We start from the raw sequence: 20,433 nt of genomic DNA, 5'->3' as shown, positions 1-20,433 counted from the left end.
CAGATTCACTGGTCTCCAGTAGAGTGGCAGCTGTAAACAAAACCCAACAGCTGCATGCACGCGGGGGTGTCCACCAATTGTTTTTACCCTCGCAATTTCCTTTAGTTTTATAATGAATATTGCCACAGCAAACGTGCTTTTAAATGCACAACAATAGACGGCAGGGTGTTGAACAAATTAATAACTCGTTTGTATGTATTAGTAAAATAGAAGCGCACTACCAAGGCGCAATGTTCTGAGAGCTCTTTCAGTCTGTAGCACTGAAAGTACGACAGTGTTTTAGTTTCCCATCTCGACCGAAGGAGCTGTTTGCAGCTAACCTCACAGCCAGCAAGAAGCGGACTGATACGAGAGACATCTGCACTGGCTCTAGTTAGAAACCGACTCTATGGTACACACGACCGCAAACATGGACGCTAAATGTCTAAATATGTCCTAAACAGGATGATATCCAAAGTGAGCAATCGGAACTGCCAGCAAGGATTACAAGGTAAATTATATTGCTAGTTAAATAGTGGTAGTAGCGTTAGTGTCTCCACAATATTTTGTTTGTTAGCTAGCTAGGAAGCTAAGTAACGTCAGCTAGCTAATGCTTGTCTCTGCTCTGGGTTAATGTCACACAATTCAGTTATGGTGACAACTCAAACCCCCCCTCGAGTTTTTTTTATTCGAAACCCACAGTAATAGTTAGCCAAAATACCAAAGTATCTGTGGCCGTAGTGCTGCGCTAACCGGTTAATGTGCGAAGCGATAAAACAGTAGTGTGGTGTGTGTAACGTTAGGCTATTTCTCATGCTGGCCCGTGTCGTGATCCAGTGAGTGGTACCAAGCACTGACCAAAATGTATATGGTACAACCGATTTTAAAGCAGTTAAAGGTTGGTAGTAATACTACATCGCCTGGTGCTCCCTGCCCCTAGTCCAAAATGTTAAAATATGTTGCCCGCGCGGACATTGATCAAGGATATTTGACGTTGTACTGCGCGTGCATCATGTTTTGCATTGGAACGCATTTCTCTGCATTTGCCATCTCATATACTGTGTTGTCCATTCATGGTACTTTGTGGATTTAGAAAATGCATTGTGCATTTATCGTGTTTCTGCTTGAGTATTAAGCATACCCACATCCTGCAAATGCATCATTTTCCACAACGATATGGGATTAACAAATCGTGTAGCGTGGTTTCGTGGGCCCCTCAAGGTCCGAGGAATATTTATTCAGAATATTGACCAGAAAAAAATTGACTTCAAATATTGACGGAGTTGACAACAGACATTCAAGACAGGCATATTTGTGTCTCAAAAAAAAGATAAATACATTTGTAAAATATAGAATATTATTCATTTTAAAATACCCTATTAAAAACACCCATTCTGTCTGATCTTTCAGCGTTCTGATGGAGTTGACATTAGACAAAAATCTGGAGTTTTTTACGGAGTTGAATAGTACGTTTTTCGTCTTTTCAAGTGGTATACACAGACCGTATCAATTTTGTTTTTCCACAGTTAAACAATATATAACACTTTTTGGACTGTTTGAAATTGGAAGGGCATTTCTAGGCATAGAGCCGACATGGAAATGAGTAATAATGAAAGTATTTTTAAACAAATCTTTTCCCAGGTGGCGCAACGGTCTAAGGCACTGCATCTCAGTGCAAGAGACGTCACTACAGTACCTGGTTCGAATCAAATCAAAATCAAATCAAATTTATTTATATAGCCCTTCGTACATCAGCTGATATCTCAAAGTGCTGTACAGAAACCCAGCCTAAAACCCCAAACAGCAAGCAATGCAGGTGTAGAAGCACGGTGGCTAGGAAAAACTCCCTAGAATCCAGGCTGCGTCACATCCAGCTGTGATTGGGAGTCCCATAGGGCAGCGCACAATTGGCCCAGTGTCCCCAGTGTCGTCCTGGTTTGGCCGGGGTAGACTGTCATTGTAAATAAGAATTTGTTCTTAACTGACTTGCCTAGTTAAATAAAGGATGAATAAATATTATGATCCCCCCACAAAATGTAAATTTTAATCTCAAATAACTATATAAATAAAGCTTCCTTGCTCGGACCAGAATCACTGAGCTATCCTTGCGGGGGTGTGTGCTATGCCAGGATTTCTTTTAGCTAAATATGCAGGTTTAAATATATATACTTCTGTGTATTGATTTTAAGAAAGGCATTGGTGTTTATGGTTAGTACCTAAGTCGTCCAACGATTGTGCTTTTTTCGCAAATGCGCTTTTGTTAAATCATCCCCCAACGTTGCATCGATTATATGCAACGCAGGACATGCTAGATAAACGAGTAATATCATCAACCATGTGTAGTTAGTTATAACTAGTGATTATGATTGATTGTTTGTTTTTTACAAGATAAGTTTAATGCTAGCTAGCAACTTACCTTGGCTTCTACTGCATTCGAGTAACAGGCAGGCTCCTCGTGGAGTGCAATGAGAGGCAGGTGGTTAGAGCGTTGGACTAGTTAACTGTAAGGTTGCAAGATTGAATCCCCCGAGCTGACAAGGTGAAAATCTGTCGTTCTGCCCCTGAACAAGGCAGCTAACCCACCGTTCCTAGGCCGTCATTGAAAATAAGAATGTGTTCTTAACTGACTTGCCTAGTTAAATAAAGGTATCAAAAATATATATTTTTTTTTAAATCGTCGCTCAAAAATACCGATTTCCGATTTGAAATCGGCCCTAATTAATCGTCCATTCCGATTAATCGGTCGACCTCTACTCTCAATGCGCAACGTTACTATTTTGACAGCGTCATGCATCTTGCCTCACATCTGTCATTGATTAGATTTATCTTATCATTTTGACAATACGGTTGTTTGGATATTCTTCCCCATTTACAATGTTTCAAACAAATGTTTCATGTTTCAGCATATGGAATAAAATCATTTGCCAGTAGCAATTTTTGTGCTGATATTGAATAGGGACCAATAATAGAGCTGTTTAAAGCTCATAGGTGATATTTAGGGTCAAATATCTGTTGGCAGGGAGAATTGTAGGCTAAACACATAAACATGACTTTTGGAATGCTCATGCGATGTTATCTTCTACAACACTTAGCCTGAACATCTTCCTAATATTGAGTTGCAACCCCCTGCTTTTGCCCTCAGGACAGCCTCAATTCGTCGGGGCATAGACTCTACAAGGTGTCAAGCGTTCCACAGGAACTGCGTCCCACAGTTGTGTCAAGTTGGCTGGATGTCCTTTGGGTGGAGAACCATTCTTGATACACACAGGAACTGTTGAGTGTGAAAAACCCAGCATCGTTGCAGTTCTTGACCCAAACGGTGCGCCTGGCACCTACTACCATATCCTGTTCAAAGGCACTTAAATATTTTGTCTTGCCCATTCACCGTCTGAATGGCACACATACACAATCCATGTCTCAAGGCTTAAAAATCTGTCTTTAAACTGTCTCCTCCCCTTCATCTACACTGATTGAAGTGGTTTTAACAAGTGACATCAACAAGGGATCATAGCTTTCACCTGGATTCACCAGGTCAGTCTATGTCATGGAATGTTTTGTATAGTGTTGGTCTCATGACATGGCCTCGCTATCTGTTCCTGATGTTTAAACATTGCTGTGTTACAAACCCCTGTTGTTAAAATAACAATTTGCACATGTCAATTGAGCTTAACATCAACATGCTGTCAGTAATACTCAGCATGTATTCTTGCCCATTCATTCCTTACAGATGACTCAATTCCAGACAAAATATAATAAATATGATTTCAACTTGACACACCTAGATTTTCATGTAGGGGAAAATAAGCTGTAGGTTTGTAGGCCTACTTTGTTGTGGTGTACTGAGCTCGCACAGAGAAGCACTCATGCTGCCTAACATACTCTCGTTAAACTGACTATCCTACCGATCCTTGACTTCGGCGATGTCATTTACAAAATAGCCTCCAACACTCTACGCAGCAAACTGGATGTAGTCTATCACAGTGCCATCCGTTTTTATCACCAAAGCCCCATATACTACCCACCACTGCTACCTCTATGCTCTCGTTGGCTGGCCCTTACTACATATCCGTCGCCAAACCCACTGGCTCCAGGTCATCTATAAGTCTTTGCTAGGTAAAGCCCCGCCTTATTTCAGCTCACTGGTCACCATAGCAACACCCACCCGTAGCACGTGCTCCAGCAGGTATATTGCACTGGTTACCCCCAAAGCCAACACTTACTTTGGCCGCCTTTCCTTCCAGTTCTCTGCTGCCAATGACTGGAACGAATTGCAAAAATCACTGAAACTGGCGACTTATATCTCCCTCTCTAACTTTAAGCATCAGCTGTCAGAGCAGCTTACCGATCACTGTACCTGTACACAGCCAATCTGTAAATAGCACACCCAACTACCTCATCCCCATATTGTTATTTATTTTCTTGCTCTTTTGCACCCCAGTAACTCTACTTGCACATCATCTGCACATCTATCACTCCAGTGTTAATGCTAAATTTTAATTATTTTGTCTCTATGGCCTATTTATTGCCTTTCCTCCCTACTCTTCTACATTTGCACACACTGTACATAGATTTTTCTATTGTTATTGACTGTATGTTTGTTTATGTGTAACTCTGTTGTTTTTGTCGCTCTGCTTTGCTTTAATGAGAAATTGTTCCCAACTGGCCTACCTGGTTAAATACAAAAATAGCACAGTTAGTCTAGATGTATCTGTAGATGTTGTGGGTACAGGTTTGGACAGATGGTTTAGATGATTAATTTCTTTACACTAATTTCTAAAATGAAGAGAAGCTGTTCTAAGTATAGGAACTGAGCCTACAGCTAGCTACCTGACATGAAATGAGTAATATAATATTACAACTGCTATTCGCTGCTGGCAGTCCTACTTAGCTACTCCTCTGCATAGACAACAGAGGCTTGCATTGTTGATTGTTCCATATCCTCACCACTTACACTAGTGGAAAATTAGTGACTAGTTAGGTTAGCCATGCACAACTAAAAGTCCACTGACTGTTTCCACTTATCGTCACAACCCATAAAGGCATAGAGGCAACTTTCTCAAAGCCCCTCATGTATCTAAAGCACTCAATGTAACCTTGTAGTTGAATTTGGGACATAGTTTCCGGAGGGTACTTTGTCCTCATTTAGGCTTGCTTATCAGCTTTTGCTAACTATACCTCTCTATGGCTATCCAGTGTTCTTTCACAGCCGCCTCTTCCTCATGTCAGTAGACAGTAGTCTGTCTGCATGATACCTGAGATTGCGATCACACTTGGGACCTGTCACCTCTTGTTAGGGGTTTGCTACAGCTGGGGAACGTTTCTTGAAGAAAGGAACCTCAAAGCAACACATTGTCAGTGTTTATAACTCTCTGAGCACTAGGGTTGGGAGTCAATTACATTTAAATTCAGTCAAGAAACTCAAATTCCAGAATTGAAGGTTGCTATTTACTTTGAATTGTGATTTCTCAATAGAAGCCGAATGCTCAAGGTATAGTCTGATCAGTAGTGTTAGAGCGTTCCGTAAAGAATGTTTATCTGAAATCATGTCTCCCAACCGTCTGCCTCACTCAGACTATCTCCTCAGTGTAAACACTAAAGGTGGAATGCTATCTCCAGGACTCCCAGTTCCCTTTTCACATCATATCTCATTGCAGAGGTAGGCTATGCTTTGTGCATGAGGGATTGCGTATGTTTCTGCTTAACCTTTCACACTAGTGCTACATTTACATAACCTGTAAGTTAATGCAAAATATAATGGTCCATGTTGAATGTCATAACAATGAAATGGAAACGGAATGTTTAGAAGGAGGAACCAGGGTTTGTCTTGAGACATGTTCAGTTGGCTAATACATTTAGGATGTCAGTATGATGTCATCGTACCAGCCAGCAGTTATATACCATTTAATCTCAATAGTGAAATTTGGCCTCATTCCTCACCAACTTTATCAAACCACTGACCTTTGCTTTATGACCCAGTGTCGCACAGATTGTCCCTCGCCCTCCGTTTGTAAAATCGGACCATAATTATATCCTCCTGACTCCTGCTTTCAAGCTCAAATTAAAGCAGGAAGTACCAGTTACTCACTCAACCCGGAAGTGGTCCGATGTCGCGGATGCTACGCTACAGGACTGTTTTGCTTGCACAGATTGGAATATCTTCTGGGATTCATCCAATAGCATTGAGTATACCACCTCAGTCACCGGCTTCATCAATAAGTGCCTCGATGACGGCGTCCATACAGTGACCGTACTTATATTTCCCAACCAGAAGCCATGGATTACAGGCAACATCCGCACCGAGCTAAAGGCTAGAGCTGCCACTTTCAATGAGCAGGACAATAATCCGGATGCTTATAAGAAATCTCGCTATGACCCCAGAGGAACCATCAAACAGGTAAAGCATCAATACAGGACAAAGATTGAATCCTACTACACCGGCTCTGACACTCATCGGATGTGACAGGGCTTGAAAACTATTACGGACTGCAAAAAGAAACCCAGCTGCAAGCTGCCCAGTGACGCGAGCCTACCGGATGAGCTAAATGCCTTTTATGCTTGCTTTGAGGCAAGCAACACTGAAGCATGCATGAGAGCACCAGATGTTCCAGACGACTGTGTGATCACACTCGCTGTAGCCAATGTGAGCAAGATCTTTAAACATGCCAACATTCACAAGGCCGCAGGGTCAGACGGATTACCAGGCCGTGTACTCTGAGGATGCACGGACCAACTGCCAACTGTCTTCACTGACATTTTCAACCTCCCCTGACCAAGTCTGTAATACCTACATGTTTCAAACAGACCACCATAGTCCCTGTGCCCAAGAAAGCAAAGGTAACCTCCCTAAATGATTGCCGCCCCGTAGTACTCACGTCAGTAGCCATGAAGTGCTTTGAAAGGTTGGTCATGGCTCACATCCACACCATCATGCCGGAGTCCCTAGACCCACTCGAATTTGCATACCGCCCCAACAGATCCACAGATGACAATCTCAATTGCACTCCACACTGCCCTTTCCCACCTGGACAAAATTAACACCTATGTGAGAATGCTGTTCATTGATTACAGCTCAGAGTTCAACACCATAGTGCCCTCAAAGCTCATCACTAAGCTAAGGACCCTGGGATTAAACACCTCCCTCTGGATCCTGAACTTCCTGACGGGCTGCCCACAGGTGGTAAGTGTAGGTTACACCACATCTGCCACGCTGATCCTCAACACTGGGGCCCCTCAGGGTTGCGTGCTTAGTCTCCTCCTGTACTCCCTGTTCACCCACGACTGCATGGCCAAGCATGATTCAAACACCACCATTAAGTTTGCTGACGACAATAGTGGTAGGCCTGACAGCCTATATGGAGGAGGTCAGACACCTGGCAGTGTGGTAACAGGACAACAACCTCTCTCTCAATGTGAACAAGACAAAGGAGCCGATCCTGGACTATAGGAATACGAGGGCCGAACACGCCCCCATTCACATCGACTGGAATGGAGTGGAGCGGGTAGAGAGCTTCAGGTTCCTTAGTATCCACATCACCAACAAACTATCATGGTCCAAACACACCAAGACGGTTGTGAAGAGGGCACACCAACACCTTTTCCCCCTCAGGAGACTGAAAAGATTTGGCATGGGTCCTCAGATCCTCAAAAGATTTTACAGCTGCACCATCAAGAGCATCCTGACCGGTTGCATCACCTTCTAGTATGGCAACTGCTTGCCACCCAGGACCAGTATACTAGACATGTCAGAGGAAGGCCCAAAAAATTGTCAGACTACAGTCACCCAAATCATAGACTGTTCTCTCTGCTACTGCATGGCAAGCGGTACCAGAGCGCCAAGTCTTGGACCAAAAGGCTCCTTAACAGCTCCTACCCCCAAGCCATAAGACTGCTGAATAACTAATCAAATGGCCACCCAGACTGTCTACACTTTGTTTTTACACTGCTGCTACTCTCTGTTTATTAACTATTCATAGTCACTTTACAAATGACTTTGAGTAACCTGTACCCACAGTCATTGACTCGGTACCAGTACCCCCTTTATATAGCCTCATTATTATGTACATTTCTTGTTACTTTTTGATTGTTTTTATTTATTTTTACTTTATTTTGTAAATATTTTAACTTTATTTCTTGAACTGCATTGTTGGTTAAGGGCTTGTAAGTACCGTATGCATTTCACCGTAATGTGACAAATACAATTTGATTCTGAGGAAAGGCTAGAGAGTCCTTCCCAGATGTGTATGGCCCTCCCCCGTCATCATAATAGAAGAGGAATGAGGTCTTACATTCATGGGTTGAAAGTGCTTAGGCAGCTGGCAATCTGAGGAAGTGGCACGTCATCCAACTAGTGAATATCGGATTAGGAAGTGGGTGTAGTGTTGGGAGAATGTGATGTGAATAGATTTGCGGGATGAAGCAGGTTGGGTCTACTTTTCCTGGTGGAGCCCAGGTGCACTGTGATCACTGATAATGCAGATGGAAAGCAAACAGACTTTGTTATTCCTCACTCCACAATGAAGTCAGGTTGGGAGGCCATTGACACTCATGTAACCCCTCTGTCAGCCTAAATCTGTGTATAGTTGTCAGCCTCTCTAAACGGGTTACTCCTAAAAGCAAACCTGATGCTGTTGTAGAAACAGGCTTAGTAACAGTCAGCCAGTCTGTCACCTGTCCAAGAATCTGTCCTTTGTACTGCTGTAACAGCCGCATTATACACTGTGCTATAGGGCCTTGTTCACAATGCTTAGCCTCGTATTGCTACTGTTGGATTGTCTGCACTCACATACACTGATTCTTTTTGAGAACAGCTCTATAGCCTAGAGCCCCATTGGTAAATGGCCAGTGTCAAGATTATGTATCCATCTGTGATGGATGTCTCCTCTTTTCACTTGCATTCTGTATCTTTTCCTCACTAGCTATGGCTAACGCAGTGTAAATTACTGTTCTCAAAACAGAGCATCACTTAAGCCTCATACCGTGTGTAATATGTAGGCCTACTGTATGCTGCATTATGCAACACAGAGGAGAAATTATGTAAAGTTTTAGTAGAGAAATAGCCACATTTTATAGTCCACCTCGTTCAAGGTCAAGGAATATATTTGTCCACTGCAATGTAATGATCATCCCACTTGTGCTGGCTAAATCAAACCTGGCAACTGCTCAAAATAAACCTCTCTCTACACTTCCTTTCTCTCCTCTCCTTTTCTCTTTCTGTCTATCATTCTCTCTGCCTCTTCCCTGTCATCTATCCCTTCAATCCTGTCTTCCTCTGTTGCTTTTACTTTCTGTCAGCCCTAGCTGACTTTGCAACCTTCAGTGTGTCACCTATACACACACACACACTTTGTCTATCCCCCCTGTCGTACACACACAAATCCAGTTCCCTTGCTACAGTCTGTAGTTCATCCCTCCTTCCTCGACCTTTCTTTCTCTTTCCGAACTTCAAAGCCCAGTGCTCCACAACAAGGAATATATGGGCATTCTATCTTGGTAGAACAATCACAGTAATTGGCTATTGCCCACACCAAAATCTCTAACATTGTCTAGTACCCTATAAACTGTTAAATGTGGATGGATACATCTTGGTTCTAGCATTTAAAAAAATTACGGACACTTTTATTTTCATGGATAGTATCCAAGTTCGAGATAATGAGATCGTTGCTTGGTGCATCATATTGTACACTTAAGCCAGCATTGACTGAAGAGCCTTTCATGATGCTCTCAGCCTCGCCCAGAAGGCAGTCTTGGATGTTTATAACTTTATCTTAATCTCCAAGTGTCTGTCATTATTTTTTCTCTCATTTCAACAGTTAGGTCTCGTGTCTTTCCATGTTGTTTGCCAGTTTGGCAATAGGCTAATCCTTTACATTTTGACGAGGCCCACGGGGGAGACAGTTTTCCAGAAATTCTGGGAAGATGCTGTATGTTGAAGTGCAAGTCAGTTATCAAACCAATACCTGGAGATGTTTGAATTTGAATTCTAATACTTCAGCAGCAACAGAGAGAGAAGAGTGCTGCTGAAGCCATTTGAAGCGAGAGGCTTCAGAGAGGGGCAGAACCGACTCTCTGAGCAGGCTTTAAATAGAAGCGTCATTTGAAATAACCATTTCTCAGGAGTGCTGACAGTAAGAGACAGTGCCAGCCACGTGGCTCAATGGACGCTGCTGGAGTGGAATTAACAGCGCTGGTAGCATGAACCCTGGTGTTAGGGCCACTGAGGCCTAGGAATCTGTTTGGCTCTCTGACTTTGAGTGAACCAACCAGAACTGTTATTAGAATCTTCTGTGGTCTTGAGAGTGGTGTGTCTTCCTTGCCCTGAGGTATTACCAGGGTGAATTCAGACACCCTGGACAATGTTGCGTTGTGACATGGTCTGGGAACTATGCAGCCTGAGAGGCTCTCTGTGTTGGTTTTGTTCTCGACCCCTTTTAGTTTGTTATGGCCTAGGAAAGTGAGTAGGAGGAGAGTGACTAACAGAGGAAAACCTTTTGTTTGAATTGAGACTAAGTAGGCCTAGTCGTGTTGTTTTTTTTGGAGTAAGCGAAATGACTAACCTTTCCCACTGTGGTTGCCTGTATCAAGTTTCCTGAATTTAATTGTGGATGGCATTTAGATTGATCAAAGCATTATCAAGGATCAACTCTGGAAGTTATCCACATCGAAGACACTCTTGCTCCCTGATCATTTTAGTTCTGCCAGTCTGTGTTGCAACATCAGCGAGACAATGTTTAGGAACTACTTTGAAAATCCCAGAGTCAAATATTGAACAACACATGGTGCGTGCTGTTTACTATTGACTTGCTGAATACAGGGTGATGAATTAAAAATTAAACACAGTATCCACATGAAGCTTATTAGGTAGGCTTAGGCCTAATCTGTATCAACCTTATACCTCAGTTAGAATGTCTCAGCCAGGACATGTTTAGGTTGGATTGTTGACCTAGTTTGTCTACTATCCCCAGCCCGCTATTTATGAATCCCCCCCCCCCCCCCCCCCCCTTGCCGAGTCATGACTCATGTGTCATCTAGAGAGGTGTCATTAAGTGTTTCTCAACCCCTGGACTGGCACTGGCCCATGAGTTGTCACTTACTCGTACATCCGATGATCTAACACCAATTTTAGTCTACCCTCTAGTGCTAGTTTTAGTTAAGTACCACTGACTCCAAGAAGGAGGAGCATAGCTTGTCGAATCCTGATAACTGCCAAAAACACTGGTGTAGGTCATGCCTTCTCTTTGGTGGTCTAATGGGCCAAGATCACCTTCATAACAACATGCTGACTGGACAGAGAAGGATTTGTCCCCCCACCACCCTACAATATTTAATCATCATACCCTTCACACTAATGGAAGGGTCCCCTATCGTGTTGTTCCACTATCGCTCTTCTAGGCCTACACTTTTTTTTCTCCAAGGAGCTCTGTTAAGTCAGAGTTGTGGTCTTTGGTAAACAGTGTGTGATAATGGCTTTTTCACACTGTCAACACTTTGGATAATGCTATTTATTGTGGTGAGCTTGTGAAATGACCATTGTGGTACAGTACTTCCCTCTGGGCCTCACTCTGTTCACGGTGTGTGTGTGTAGGCTATGCACGCGTGTGTGTGAATGTATGTCCCCTCTTAACGTCATCACGTGCTTGCCCCGTGCACACAAAAGGGGCATTGTGGGGCGGCCGGGCCTCCATTTTAGAATGGTATTGTGGCGATGCCCCTGAGTTGGCGTGGGCGTGGCTGTACCAGCTACCAAGCATCTCTCCCTGTCTCTGACTTCCAGCATCATCTCACTGGGAAGAGCGACCCTGAATACCTCCTCTGTTACTAGCTGTGGCTCTGGTTGAAGGCCAGCTATGGGCAGCAGCATTCTGACAAGAGCAAAGGCACTGCCTCTGGACAGCATTCATCGCTAACAACTTTATCTTAAGCATTGTTTTGACAGGCAAATCAATCAAATTTATTTCAATCAATCAAATGTATTTATGAAGCCCTTCTTACATTAGCTGATGTCACAAAGTGCTGTACAGAAACCCAGCCTAAAACCCCAAACAGCAAGCAATGCAGGTGTAGAAGCACGGTGGCTAGGAAAAACTCCCCAAATCAGCTGGCAAGCGTATTTTGAGGAAGAATGTATGGCATTAAGTTGCAAGTGTTCATAAAGATCTGTTAGCACTGTACATTCTGCTGTATTTCAAATACATTTTGTGAGTGCTGTGGTGAGTATTGGAAATTATCTGGAAGTTTTTTTTTTTTAAGATCTCCACACTTTTGTGCTGTCAATGTTCCCCTAGGTATTACATAACACAAAGTAAAGATCTGTTCTTTCGAGGGTGTTATTGACAAAGCTATGAAGAAATGTTGACGTGTGAAATGATGCGTGTAGCACCTCTTCACACACATCATTTCACACATTCTCAAACATGTCAGGAGTTTGAGAACCTGCTGTATAGGAAGAGTGAGAGTGTCAGTCTGCCAGTTCAGGGGCAGGATTTCTAGCTGCCAAGCCTGAACAGAGCTCTCCTTGTCCGTTTGGGGTGTCCTTATCAGGAGCTCACACCTGTAGAGATGTGGGTTCGGGTTCGGGTTGAGTGTTGTCACTGCACAGGCTCAGAAATAACTCTTCTTAATCAGTTGGAGACAAAGCTACACTGTAATTCACATACACAGTGAGCTATAACTAACTGCTTTATTTGACTGATATGGGGATTTAACCTACGTAAGGTAGAGTAAATTTCTCCTTTCCTAGACAATGTTCATTGAAATGACTCATTCCTCAGTAGCTTGCATTAGGTTTATAATCTTTTGGAAATATATAGGCAGGCCTTCCAGCCCGGCTGGTGCTCAATAATAGCAGGTGAATTAAAAGAAGAACCAAACTCATGACCTGTTTTAAATATCTTGTGGCTCTTTTTATTTCCTGCTTGTTTGAAACTACGTTTCTGAGGAGGTTGAGGTATGATGTGAGTGGCTGGAAGGCTTTCAGTTGCAGTTTTGTTTCTGAGCATTAGCTAGCCTATTTTGACAAATTGTTTAAGCCACTGTTTCTCAATGATTTCTTGGTGAACTCTCAGGTTGCACACAAGACTTTGTTTTTGTATGTTTAAGTATTCAAATCAAATGTATTTATATAGCCCTTTGTACATCAGCTGATATCTCAAAGTGCTGTACAGAAATCCAGCCTAAAACCCCAAACAGCAAGCAATGCAGGTGTAGAAGCACGGTGGCTAGAAAAACTCCCTAGAAAGGCCAAAACCTAGGAAGAAACCTAGAGAGGAACCAGGCTATGAGGTGTGGCCAGTCCTCTTCTGGCTGTGCCGGGTAGAGATTATAACAGAACATGGCCAAGATGTTCAAGTATTGTATCACCTCACTGAATAATAATATAAGTCAATTATTATAATATCTGGAAAAGCAGCCAGAGGGAGAGGCTGGCTGATATGTTCAAGATGCAATACAGACTAGATGGCGAAGTGGGTAGCGACCCGAATTCATGTGCTCAACTTGTTTTAATCTTATGTCATCTGTGTACGCCTGTGGATGTTTTTCAAGAGTTATGACTCAGAAAGTCTGACATTAGTTCAACCAAGCAGGGATGCACAACTCTAGTCCTTGACGGCCTCACTTGTTATCAGTCAGGGAGGAAAGAACTAGCAGAATGACAGACCAAACCCCTGTCCTAAAACAACCCATCTTCTTCAGTAGTAGGCCATGGTCTAATACTTCACATTGATGTCAGCTCGTATGATCATGGTGGTGGTCCACTGCTTCAAGGCTGAAGTGCACTGTCAGACATGTCATAATTCTGGGGAATAAGACCTTTACTTCTCTCTAGTTGCTTGTCTAAATATGGCGTATTCAATTCTATATCTATGATGCACTGGGTTTCATACGAATGGGACTTCAAAAGCCTCTTGTCAGTATGTGGGCGCTCTAGTCCCAGAGCTTGCTCTCTCTTTTGCGCTCTCTCTCTCGCTCAAACCACTGACAGTTTTAATGAATTCATTTCTTAGTTATATTGACAAACATATTGAAATAACTTGCAGTCGCAGGGATTGTGACTACTATTAAGACATGTTGGACATTGGGGCAATCCAGTACTCAAAAGGGGTTTTCCAGTGTGTGTGTGTACATTCGCAAGCGTGTGTGTGAGAGATAGAAAGTTAATGTTACCATGCACGTAGGGTATTATGAAAAAGGGAACCAGCAATTATTAGCCTACATCAGCAATTTCTGAAAAACCCAGAGGTTCAGTGTCCTTGACAAGCTCCCAGCAGGGCAACACCCTTTTATTATAGTACCATTGTAGGCCTTATGGCCTAACAGATCCTTTATACTGGTGTGTTTGTTTTGCATCAAATACTGCACTGAAATATTTATTTTCATAAGACATTAATAATACTCAAAAGCTCAAACTTTTGGGACAGTTACACATTTTTTTATTGTTTTGGCTCTGTACTCCAGCACATAGTCATTGTATCATTTCAAATCATATGTAGTTAAAGTGCAGACTGTCTTCTTTAATTTGAGGGTATTTTAATACATATCGGGTGAACTGTTTATGAATTGGATGACATTTTGATGCTACCATTATTACAGATAATCCTGGATGAATCGTGAATAATGATGAGTGAGAGTTAGAGATGCACACATATCATACCCCGAACGAAGACGTGCTAACCTCTCAACATTACAATAACGGGAGGTCAGCATTATGGGGGGGGGTTATTATATATGTGCGTCTAACTTGCTCACTCATCGTTGTTCACAATTCATTCAGGATTGTCTGTAGTCATGCTAGAATCCTCATATAATACACATATAAGTGAATTTGTCCCAATACTTTTGGTCCCCTAAAATGGGGGAACTATGTACAAAAACAGTTCTAAACGGTTCACCGATATGGATGAAAATACCCGCAAATTAAAGCTGACAGTCTGCACTTTAACCTCAAAGTTATTGTATTTGTTGTATAATTTCAAATCCAAAGTGCTGGAGTACAGAGCCAAAACAACAAAAAATTGTCATTTTGGAGCTCACTGAATATTATTACCTCCTGTAGCCTGTCATAATTTCCCCCCCAGGACAAGTGTCACCGTGCTCCAGTGTCACAAGGAAGCTACTGATGAACTCTTGGAATATAACAGGAAACAGGCTGCCAGTGGCCACTTCCTGTTTGCCAGTCAACCTTTGGAGCCCAACCTCCATCGATTTCCTCTACTCTCACTTTTCAAAGGCCCTTTTAGTAATTATCTCACACTCTAGGCATGCATATGTACTCTTACGCGTTAGATGTGCTAAATACTAGTGATTAGAGGTCGACCGATTAATCGGAATGGCCGATTTCAAGTTTTATAACAATCGGTAATCGGCATTTCTGGACACCGATTATGGCCGATTACATTGCACTCCACAAGGAGACTCCGTGGCAAGCTGACCACCTGTTATACGAGTGCAGCAAGGAGCCGAGGTAAGGTGCTAGTTAGCATTAAACTTTGTTTTTTATAAAAAACAGTCTTAACATAATCACTAGTTAACTACACATGGTTGACGATATTACTAGTTTATCTAGCTTGTCCTGCGTTGCATGTAATCAATGCGGTGCCTGTTAATTTATCATTGAATCACAAACTACTTCGCCAAACGGGTGATTTAACAAGCGCATTCGCGAAAAAAGCACTGTCGTTGCACCAAGGTGTACCTAACCATAAACATCAATGCCTTTCTTAAAATCAATACACAAGTATATATTTTTAAACCTGCATATTTAGTTAATATTGCCTGCTAACATGAACTAGGGAAATTGTGTCACTACTATTGCGTTCCGTGCAAGCAGAGTCATGGTATATGCAGCAGTTTGGGCTGCCTGGCTCGTTGCGAAGTGTGTGAAGACCATTTCTTCCTAACAATGACCGTAATTAATTTGCCAGACTTGTACATAATTATGACATAGCATTGAAGGTTGTGCAATGTAACAGCAATATTTAGACTTAGGGATGCCCCCCGTTAGATAAAATACAGAACGGTTCCGTATTTTTGTTTTCGAAATGATAGTTTCCGGATTTTACCATATTAATTAATATGACCTAACGATTGTATTTCTGTGTTATTGTATTATAATTAAGTCTATGATTTGATAGAGCAGTCTGACTGAGCGGTGGTAGGCAGCAGTAGGCTCGTAAGCATTCATTCAAACAGCACTTTCCTGCATTTGCCAGCAGCTCTTCGCTGTGCTTCAAGCATTGCGCTGTTTATGACTTCAAGCCTATCAACTCCCGAGATTAGACTGGCAATACTAAAGTACCTATTAGAACATCCAATAGTCAAAGGTATATGAAATACAAATGGTATAGAGAGCAATAGTCTTAATAATAACTACAACCTAAAACTTCTTACCTAGGAATATTGAAGACTCATGTTAAAAGGAACCACCAGCTTTCATATGTTCTGAGCAAGGAACTTCAACATTAGCTTTTTTACATGGCACATATTGCACTTTTACTTTCTTCTCCAACACTTTGGTTTTGCATTATTTAAACCAAATTGAACATGTTTCATTATTTTTTAGACTAAATTGATTTTATTGATGTATTATATTACGTTAAAATAAGTGTTCATTCAGTATTGTTGTAATTGTCATTATTACAAATATATATATATATATATATATATATATATATATATATATATATATATAAATTGGCTGATTTTAATCTGCATTTTTTTGTCCTTCAGTAATCGGTATCGCCGTAGAAAAATCTTAATCGGTCGACCTCTACTAGTGATGCACCAATATGACATTTTTGGTCGATTACCAATATCCAATATATCCAATATTTTTCTTACAAAAAAAACGATATCGATAACCGATATAAAAATGTTTAGCAGCCTTTTAAGCATTCTAGTACAGTTAAATAGTTAACACACGCACACATGGATGCAGCTGTTTAAGGCACTGCATCTCAGTGCAAAAGGCGTCACTACAGTCCCTGGGTCGAATCTAGGCTGTATATACACAATTTGGCTGGGGTAGGCTGTCATTGTAAATAATACTTTGTTCTTAACTGACTTGCCTAGTTAAATAAAGGTTACACACCACACACTGACCAAAAAGTTATTTTGTTGGCATGTACGTATGTCCCCATTACCAGTAAAACATAATCGAAACCTATTTATTTCACTTACTTGCTGTGCTATTTCGTTGTTCAGTTGCTTCATTCTCAACCAGGATTTCTATGGAACGCGTTTGGGTTTTTGCGTGTCAAAAAATATACGATTTAACGTGTCAAACCGGTTTGTTGACCAATGCAGACCTTAATATGACTGCACGTCACATAATAATTTAACATACATTTTTTACGTAGTTATTACACTATCATTTCATATGTCACAACGATTCATCGATACGTATGCAATGATGCTGGTAAAGTTGTCTCGCTCACCTACAGTGCTGGTCATAAAGAAAAGCTAGCTAGCTCATGGATGCAAACAATGTTCTTCCCCTAAATCATAGCAAAACGACATATGTTTCAGTAGCAATAGTTAGCTAGCTAACTATATAGCTAGGTGTCATCATCTAAAATAACCCTAATATATAAGACAGTTCTTATTTGATTAATGGTGGTCGGACAATAGTGGACTTTGCGGCTAGCCTTCAAAATAAAAGTATGGCATAATTCTACTATGTATTCATTTGTATCACTGTCAATGACATACTTTTATTTTGAAGGAAAACTGCAAATTCCACTTGTGCCTAATCCTTACTATGGCTAGCTTCACATGGTCGAGCCTCACTAGCCAGATAACGTTATAAGCAGCCAGCTAGCTTTATCTTTGGACAACAGGGTTAAGTAGCTGGCTAGCTATTTATTTTAATGAACTGAAGCTAAATTTCAATTGGCTAACAACAAGTGGCAACCTAGCTAATACTTACTCACAAGGATTCCTAAATCATTGCTAAGAATAATAAAAATGACTTCAGTTTCCTGCACTGTCCTGTCTTCCTAGCAGTGACTTATCGACTCATCCACTCTGTGAGGAAGGCCTATCCATCCTGTATAAATGCTCTCTAGACAGTAATGCTCCCTCTGAAATGATTGCAGAAGGAATCCACATTATTTGTTTCTAATGATTCGCTGAATCGCTTTTAGTTTTTTGATTAGCATTTAAATAGATTGGACATGTTTGGTTTGGTTTACCTTACTAGCGATGTTGGCTAGCTAGCTTTGAATGCCCCAACACTACAGAAGTAAATAGGACTGCATTAGCAGAGATGGCTTGCAGTAGTGAAGATTGTCCACTACTCTGACAGTCACAAAATGTATTGTGAGCCTGTGCGCCAGTGGCAGGATTGGCATCTATAAAGGGTTAGGGTAGGGATAGACTTATCTACGAAGCCCAAAGCACAGAGAGGAAGTTGGGAATGGAGAGGTGCGCTCTGTGCTGCTGAGGCTACGGACCTCGGCTGACCATCCGAAGTGCAAGCCTGATCTCATCCACGACTTCTTAACTTTCTTGATTTGCCAACTGTATCACATTTATTGTTTTGTTTTCTTGTTGTATTTCCTGATGCAAATGAAATCCAACTTTTAGTTGCCATGTATACTGAAATAAACAAACTCAACTAATGGGTGGGGAGAAGATGAGTGGTAATTGGTTGGCTCTCCCATCTCAGCAGAATTTAGAAGGTTATTGTTGATCCTCAGACTACCTCTCAGACGGGTCATATCTGTATGAAATGCGAATGACGCAAGGCCTTTGAGTCAAAAATATATATTTGTGTGTGTGGGACTGTGTGGAAACCACATGCAGTGATATTGTTATCACTCTCCTGGTTGTTTATCTATTGCCAATGATGAGAACCAAATATTGTCAGTCTGAATAATAAGGTTTTGTTTCTATAAGACTGTCGGAAGGAAGAAATCCATTCATCATCAACTGCTCAGCCAGATGTACTGAAAAAAACTGAAAAATTGGGCGTGCAAAATTATTCAGCCCCCTTAAGTTAATACTTTGTAGCGCCACCTTTTGCTGCGATTACCGCTGTAAGTCGCTTGGGGTATGTCTCTATCAGTTTTGCACATCGAGAGACTGAATTTTTTCCCCATTCCTCCTTGCAAAACAGCTCGAGCTCAGTGAGGTTGGATGGAGAGCATTTGTGAACAGCAGTTTTCAGTTCTTTCCACAGATTCTCGATTGGATTCAGGTCTGGACTTTGACTTGGCCATTCTAACACCTGGATATGTTTATTTTTGAACCATTCCATTGTAGATTTTGCTTTATGTTTTGGATCATTGTCTTGTTGAAAGACAAATCTCCGTCCCAGTCGCAGGTCTTTTGCAGACTCCATCAGGTTTTCTTCCAGAATGGTCCTGTATTTGGCTCCATCCATCTTCCCATCAATTTTAACCATCTTCCCTGTCCCTGCTGAAGAAAAGCAGGCCCAAACCATGATGCTGCCACCACCATGTTTGACAGTGGGGATGGTGTGTTCAGCTGTGTTGCTTTTACGCCAAACATAACGTTTTGCATTGTTGCCAAAAAGTTCAATTTTGGTTTCATCTGACCAGAGCACCTTCTTCCACATGTTTGGTGTGTCTCCCAGGTGGCTTGTGGCAAACTTTAAACAACACTTTTTATGGATATCTTTAAGAAATGGCTTTCTTCTTGCCACTCTTCCATAAAGGCCAGATTTGTGCAATATACGACTGATTGTTGTCCTATGGACAGAGTCTCCCACCTCAGCTGTAGATCTCTGCAGTTCATCCAGAGTGATCATGGGCCTCTTGGCTGCATATCTGATCAGTCTTCTCCTTGTATGAGTTGAAAGTTTAGAGGGACGGCCAGGTCTTGGTAGATTTGCAGTGGTCTGATACTCCTTCCATTTCAATATTATCGCTTGCACAGTGCTCCTTGGGATGTTTAAAGCTTGGGAAATCTTTTTGTATCCAAATCCGGCTTTAAACTTCTTCACAACAGTATCTCGGACCTGCCTGGTGTGTTCCTTGTTCTTCATGATGCTCTCTGCGCTTTTAACGGACCTCTGAGACTATCACAGTGCATGTGCATTTATACGGAGACTTGATTACACACAGGTGGATTGTATTTATCATCATTAGTCATTTAGGTCAACATTGGATCATTCAGAGATCCTCACTGAACTTCTGGAGAGAGTTTGCTGCACTGAAAGTAAAGGGGCTGAATAATTTTGCACGCCCAATTTTTCAGTTTTTGATTTGTTAAAAAAGTTTGAAATATCCAATAAATGTCGTTCCACTTCATGATTGTGTCCCACTTGTTGTTGATTCTTCACAAAAAAAATAAGTTTTATATCTTTGTTTGAAGCCTGAAATGTGGCAAAAGGTTGCAAAGTTCAAGGGGGCCGAATACTTTCGCAAGGCACTGTATGTTTACATAAGCAAGATCGCACAATCTCAATTTGGTTCCCTCTACTTCTCGCTCTCTTTT

General features: G+C 41.7%; 1 protein-coding gene across 1 annotated transcript in view; it reads left to right on the top strand.

Moving 5' to 3' along the window:
- Nucleotides 1-165: 165 nt before the first annotated feature.
- LOC139424743 (DENN domain-containing protein 4B-like) overlaps nucleotides 166-20,433 on the top strand; it is a 46,444-nt gene continuing 26,176 nt past the window's right edge. The window contains exon 1 of the mRNA XM_071176859.1: nucleotides 166-490. The gene's annotated coding sequence lies outside the window, so the exon portion shown is untranslated. The remainder of the gene's footprint in view (nucleotides 491-20,433) is intronic.

Source organism: Oncorhynchus clarkii, chromosome 2, assembly GCF_045791955.1.
Source record: "Oncorhynchus clarkii lewisi isolate Uvic-CL-2024 chromosome 2, UVic_Ocla_1.0, whole genome shotgun sequence".
Taxonomy (NCBI): Eukaryota; Metazoa; Chordata; class Actinopteri; order Salmoniformes; family Salmonidae; genus Oncorhynchus; species Oncorhynchus clarkii.
Note: the sequence above shows the minus strand (reverse complement) of the source record. Positions and strands in the feature narration are given on the sequence as shown.